Here is a 7,697-nt window from a genome sequence, read left to right as displayed (position 1 = left end):
TATGTCCCATAGATCTACCCGTTGTTGATTGGAGATTGGAAACAGATATTAGAAAGAAACGGTTGCTTAATTATAGTATTGATTTTGGAATCTGTATATTTTGTGGTAACTGCGTCGAGTATTGTCCAACAAACTGTCTATCAATGACTGAAGAATATGAACTTTCCACTTATGATCGTCACGAATTGAATTATAATCAAATTGCTTTGGGTCGGTTACCAATGTCAGTAATTGGGGATTACACAATTCGAACAATTATGAATTCGACTCAAATTAAAATAACCACAGATAAACCCCTTGATTCAATAACGATTACCAATGACTAAGATTCATTTTTGATCTAAAGGAGTGAAGCTTCTTTCATTTTGGTTGGTCAGTAACTACAAATCATAACTATTGATTGGTGAGAATCGCGGCTTGATTTGGATTTAGAATATATGAATATAGTCATGATGATTTCGGAATATCAAACTCCGAACTACTCTTTCGGATACAGAAGTGGAATTAGTCCAATAACTGTATCTACCTCAATCCAGACCCCATTACGATTCAATTAGAAACGTATCATATACAAGAAAAAAACAAGGTAACCTCTTTTTTCCTGGCTGGGTCAGTAAGGTCATGAAATATTTCAACTTTTTTTTATCTCTTATTTTATACATAATGGATTTACCTGGGCCAATACATGATATTCTTTTAGTATTTTTGGGATCAGGTCTTATACTAGGGGGTCTAGGAGTGGTATTACTTACCAATCCCATTTTTTCTGCCTTTTCATTGGGATTGGTTCTTGTTTGTATATCCCTTATTCCATATTCTATCTAACTCCTATTTTGTAGCTGCTGCACAGCTCCTTATTTACGTGGGAGCTGTAAATGTCTTAATCATATTTGCTGTGATGTTCATGAATGGTTCAGAATATTACAATGATTTCTATCTTTGGACCGTTGGAGATGGGGTCACTTCACTGGTTTGTACAAGTATTCTTTTTTCACTAATTACTACTATTTCAGATACGTCATGGTATGGGATTATTTGGACTACAGGATCAAACCAGATTATAGAGCAGGACCTGATAAGTAATGTTCAACAAATTGGGATTCATTTATCAACAGATTTTTATCTTCCATTTGAACTCATTTCTATAATTCTTTTAGTTGCCTTGATAGGTGCAATTGCTATGGCTCGTCAGTAATAAATACTTAGAATTAGAAATGAATTAGAAATCCAAAATAAAATTAAAATAAATTTAAAATAAAAATAAATAAGGCCTTGTTCTGTCTTCTTGTATTGTTATTACATCCATTTTGCTTCAATTCAATTTATATATTTATTGTTCATATATTAAATTAAAAAGGGTTTTGTTTTAGTTCGATCCATTACCAATACCTTCCTTTGTTCCGTACTTGTTTTATATTCGAGTCAATCAGTGAAATTGTTGTTCATATTGAAATGAATCGAGATTGATGAGGAGTTGGTCAATGATGCTCGAGCATGTACTTATTTTGAGTGCCTATTTATTTTCTATTGGTATTTATGGATTGATCACAAGTCGAAATATGGTTAGAGCACTTATGTGTCTTGAGCTTATACTGAATGCGGTTAATATGAATCTCGTAACGTTTTCTGATTTATTTGATAGTCGACAATTAAAAGGAGACATTTTCTCGATCTTTGTTATAGCTATTGCAGCCGCTGAAGCAGCTATTGGGCCAGCTATTGTTTCGTCGATCCATCGTAACAGAAAATCAACTCGTATCAATCAATCGAACTTGTTGAATAAATAGTCATAATGATATAAAAAAAGACAGATATATATAATATTATATTCACCAATTAAAATTAGCATATATGACTCGTATGACCATGTTTGCTGAAACGTAAGAAATCAAAGTATCTTGGTCCTCTTTCCTAAACAGATCCAGAGGTAAATTGATTCTAAAAAAAAATCAATTCTGGTAAACTACTGATTCATCTGGTATCTACAATATATGATTCATTTACTACCGATTTTACCAGATCGAAAATTGATAACGTTCAAAAAATTGATAGACACAATGTCACATTCAGTAAAGATTTATGATACATGTATAGGATGTACTCAATGTGTACGAGCCTGCCCCACAGATGTATTGGAAATGATACCTTGGGACGGATGTAAAGCTAAGCAAATTGCTCCTGCTCCAAGAACAGAAGACTGTGTAGGTTGTAAGAGATGTGAATCCGCTTGTCCAACAGATTTCTTGAGTGTCCGGGTTTATTTATGGCATGAGACAACTCGCAGCATGGGTCTAGCTTATTGATACGTTCCGTAAAACTCTACTTGAATCCATTTGATTCTTCTTTACCGACAAAAACCCGTACTCGAGAAAATATATTATTTCGAGCGCGGGTTTTTATGGTCAAAGTCTATCTTGTCTTTACCACGAGTTATTTTCCTTGGTTAACAATAATTGTTGTTTTTCCAATATCCGCGGGTTCATCAATTTTCTTTCTCCCTCATAGAGGAAATAAGGTGGTGAGATGGTATACTATATGCATCTGCTTGTTAGAACTCCTTCTAACGACCTATGCATTCTGTTATCATTTCCAATTGGACGATCCATTAATCCAATTGGAGGAGGATTATAAATGGATAAATATTTTGTATTTTCACTGGAGACTCGGGATCGATGGACTTTCCATCGGACCCATTTTACTGACGGGATTCATCACTACTTTAGCTACTTTAGCGGCTTGGCCAGTTACTAGAGATTCGCGATTGTTCCATTTCCTGATGTTAGCAATGTACAGCGGTCAAATAGGATCATTTTCTTCTCGAGACCTTTTACTTTTTTTCATCATGTGGGAGTTAGAATTAATTCCTGTTTACCTACTTTTATCCATGTGGGGAGGTAAGAAACGTCTGTACTCAGCTACAAAGTTCATTTTGTACACTGCGGGGGGTTCCATTTTTCTCTTAATGGGAGTTCCAGGTATGGGTTTATATGGTTCCAATGAACCAACATTAAATTTTGAAACATCAGCTAATCGATCGTATCCCGCGGCATTGGAAATAATATTCTATTTTGGCTTCTTTATTGCTTATGCTGTCAAATCACCGATTATACCCCTACATACATGGTTACCAGATACCCATGGAGAAGCACATTACAGTACATGTATGCTTCTAGCTGGAATTTTATTAAAAATGGGAGCATATGGATTGGTTCGGATCAATATGGAATTATTACCCCATGCTCATTCTATATTTTCTCCCTGGTTGATGATAGTCGGAACGATTCAAATAATCTATGCAGCTTCAACTTCTCCCGGTCAACGCAATTTAAAAAAGCGAATAGCCTATTCCTCCGTATCTCATATGGGTTTCACAATTATCGGAATTGCTTCCATAACTGATATGGGACTCAATGGAGCCATTTTACAAATCATTTCTCATGGATTTATTGGTGCTGCACTCTTTTTCTTGGCAGGAACGAGTTACGATAGAATACGTCTTGTTTATCTCGATGAAATGGGAGGAATAGCTACCCCAATGCCAAAAATATTTACCATGTTAAGTAGCTTCTCGATGGCTTCGCTTGCACTGCCAGGAATGAGTGGTTTTGTTGCAGAATTGGTAGTCTTTTTTGGAATAATTACCAGCCCAAAATACCTTTTAATGCCAAAAATACTAATTACTTTTGTAATGGCAATTGGAATGATATTAACTCCTATTTATTCATTATCTATGTTACGCCAGATGTTCTATGGATACAAACTATTCAATGTTACAAACTCCTACTTTGTGGATTCTGGACCGCGAGAACTATTTGTTTCGATCTGTATCTTTCTACCCGTAATAGGTATCGGTATTTATCCCGATTTCGTTCTCTCACTATCAGTTGAGAAGGTAGAAGCTATTCTATCTAATTACTTTCATAAATAGTTTTCATAAATAAGAAATAAAGTCAAATAATCCTGTGATTTACAAAATCGGTCGCTGTACACTGAAAAAAAAAAAATGAAGTGAATTGGAATTGTAATCAGATACATCTGGAGTTTTTGAGAACCATTTGAATTACTACTTGATTCAAATGGTTCTCAAAAACTCACACTAATTTTCGTTATATATTGGAGATTGATGTTCCCATGTATTCTTCAAGTCCCTTCTTCAATTCGCTGTTAATGTGAATGAACCATAACTATGTAGTCCTATTCCTAATAGATTGACCCCAAAATAGCATATCCAAATTATAAGAAATCCGATAGAAGCTACAATTGCCGAATTAACACCTTGCAAACTTTGATTTGTTCTAGTATGTAAATAAATCGCGAATATGGTCCAAGTAATAAATGCCCAAGTTTCCTTGGGGTCCCAATTCCAATAAGACCCCCATGCCTCATTAGCCCATACTGCTCCCGAAAGAATACCTATGGTTGAAAAGATAAACCCTAGACTAATGACACGATAACTCCAATGATCCAATCGCCGAGTCAATCGATACCTGTGATAATTTCTAAATGAAGGAAAAGAAGTGTTTTGTAAAACACTTCTTTTCTCATTCAAGTATTGGATCTCACCAAAGGAAAATGTCCCAATTAATAAATGATTGGTTTTAACAACAATATCTGTGTTTTTTCGAAATGTGATGACTAGAAAAGCTACTGATAATAACGCTCCACATAAAAGAGCTGCATAGCTCAATAACATCATACTTACGTGCATCATTAACCACTGGGATTGTAGGGCGGGTACTAATATTGCGGATTGATGCATTTCAGTTAAAAGACCTGAAGTGGCAAAGCCTTGGGTAAAAATAGCACTTGGCCCAGTTATTGCGCTTAAATTATTTTTAAGGTTCCCCACTTTAGGAACCATATGAATAATGGAGAAACTCCATGAAAGGAACATTAATGATTCATATAAATCACTTAACGGGAAATGTCTCAAATAAATCCAACGAGTTATTAATAATCCTGTTATACAGAAAAAAGTAGCTATAATGCCTTTTTCTGATGAATCACATATTCCTACGATTTGATGGACTAATAAATCCATCAAATGAATCGTAATAACAATTGAAATGATCGAAAAAGATATGTGAGTTAATATATGTTCTAAAGTCGCAAATATCATAAAAAATTATTTTGTAAAAAAAAAAAGGGGGGGTGTGTGTTCCTCAATTATGGAATGGAAATAAGGAAAGGAATTGAATTCCTTATAAGATAGGATTTATCTTGCCCCTTTTAGGGGATGCCGCCACTCGGATTCGAACCGAGATGCTCTAGCACTGCTTCCTAAGAGCAGCGTGTCTACCGATTTCACCATGGCGGCTTGATCGAAATAATAATAGCCCATACTATGTTCAATCGTCGAGATTGATGGATTCAATCCAATCGATCTTAGGAAAGATTAGAATCGATGAATCAAAAAACTCGTTCAAATAAATATTTGAACGTTCAATAATACTTAACTTAGTATAGTGGTATGGTGTCAGTTTTAACAATCATTTTCACGGAGTATAAGTCCCCCTGGACCAGTTGGAACTAGAGGGTTATGTCCTCAGTCGAGGTATACAACTAAAAATTGTCCTTTTTTTTCTATCTCATTTTTTTTTTATGATTCATTTCTCATTTATCTCATTTCATGGATCCGACATAAAAATGAGATTTTTGTTATTGTGAAAGCGAATTGATGGGGAAAGTTACAATCCCCATCTCGCAAATTATAAAAATCTAATAGAATACCATTCTAGAATACTATAAGGAATGAAAAGTGAAACCTTTATCTTCTATCTAATGACTTCTTTTTTTTTTTTTCAAACAAAACAAAACGGAAATCAATCGTTTTTAGAACTCAATTAGACAGGCGAATTATTATTCTACATACCACAACATCCAGTTCTATCTCATATTGATGAGTTCCAAAATTCGTTAATGTAAAATGTAAATTATTCATCTTCTAAATCATCCAATTCATCGAGTCATGTCGATTCATTCAGATTATTCCGCGGCTTTATTACTTGTTTGTTGCACAAAAAAACTTTTTGAATGCCCGGTAGAAATAGATTTAGCTAAGGATAAAGCTTTTATCGCGGCCCAATATCCCTTTCTCTTCCAAATATTTTTGCGAATACGCTTTTTTGACATAGAAGTACGTTTCTTTGGAACTGCCATTTTAAAAGAAAGAGGTTTCTCATTTTTATAGTTGGATGTGAAAGACATGTATTGTATTGTTCAAAATAAATCGTTCTTTCTATCCATTATCTATATCTATTCCATAGTGGATACTTCCTTCATAACATAAAAAATACAGATATGTGCGCATCACATATAGTATAACTAGGGATGAAAAAAAAAAAAGGGTTCCAATTTATATCTCAGTCTATTTATATATCGTCATGTTACATTTAATAAATCAAATCAAAAAACTTAAGAACCCATACATTTTACCCTTACCTAATTTAAGAAAACAATAATATAAAATTTTTTCGATTAATTGATCAAACTCGAGAATGGAGTACCCATAATTTAAATTCAAATGAGATCATGTAGTTAATCTCTTAAACGATACATTACTTGATAAAGGTCATTTTAGTAATTTATTATTTCAGCTCTATGCGAAATGACGAGTATCGTAGGATTTTCCATAAAATATGTTTGTTTTATTTGACTAGAAGCCAATCAATCAGTTCCAGAATGAATTAGTCAATGACTCCAAATAAACTAACTAAAATAACTAGGTGTTATTTTATTAGGTCGAGTTATTGGTGGATCCTATAATTCATATCAGAATCAAGTACTATTTTGGTGTAATTCTTTTTCCTTATTACTATATGGATATAAATCACCGTAATAGTGGAATGATTGAAAATCTCATATTCTGTATCTCAATAAATATCTTAGTTAATCACTAGGTAGTCATTTTTAAGCAGTAACTTGGTTATTTGAACAATTGTAACTTCTTGATTTGAATTTTTCAAATATCTGGGAAAGAATCAGAATAATGAAGAATTCAAAATAATATTTGAGTTTTTATATCTTGATTTTTTTATTTATTTGATTATTGCTCTTTACAAAAAAGATAAGAGCTGGTGAATCGGAAAAATTAATAAGAATAAAAAAAAAAAGTTTGATTTGATTATGCAACCCATATATCAATATGCATGGATCATACCTTTCGTTCCACTTCCAGTTACTATGTCAATAGGATTGGGACTTCTGCTTGTTCCGACCGCAACAAAAAATCTTCGTCGTATGTGGGCTTTTCCCAGTGTTTCATTGCTAAGTATAGTTATGGTTTTTTCGGCCGATCTGTCTGTTCAACAAATAGATGGCAGTTCCATCTATCAATATCTATGGTCTTGGACCATCAATAATGATTTTTCCTTAGAGTTCGGACACTTGATCGACCCACTTACTTCTATTATGTCAATACTAATCACTACTGTCGGAATCATGGTTCTTATTTATAGTGACAAGTATATGTCTCATGATCAAGGATATTTGAGATTTTTTGCTTATATGAGTTTTTCCAATACTTCCATGTTGGGATTAGTTACTAGTTCCAATTTGATACAAATTTATATTTTTTGGGAACTCGTGGGAATGTGTTCGTATCTATTAATAGGTTTTTGGTTCACACGACCAATCGCAGCAAATGCCTGTCAAAAAGCATTTGTAACTAATCGTGTAGGGGATTTTGGTTTATTATT

The sequence above is a fragment of the Tasmannia lanceolata genome, unplaced genomic scaffold (genome assembly GCF_043159265.1).
Source record: "Tasmannia lanceolata isolate RefF3 unplaced genomic scaffold, GAP_Taslan_0.1 ptg000156l, whole genome shotgun sequence".
In the NCBI taxonomy this organism is placed as follows: Eukaryota; Viridiplantae; Streptophyta; class Magnoliopsida; order Canellales; family Winteraceae; genus Tasmannia; species Tasmannia lanceolata.
Note: the sequence above shows the minus strand (reverse complement) of the source record.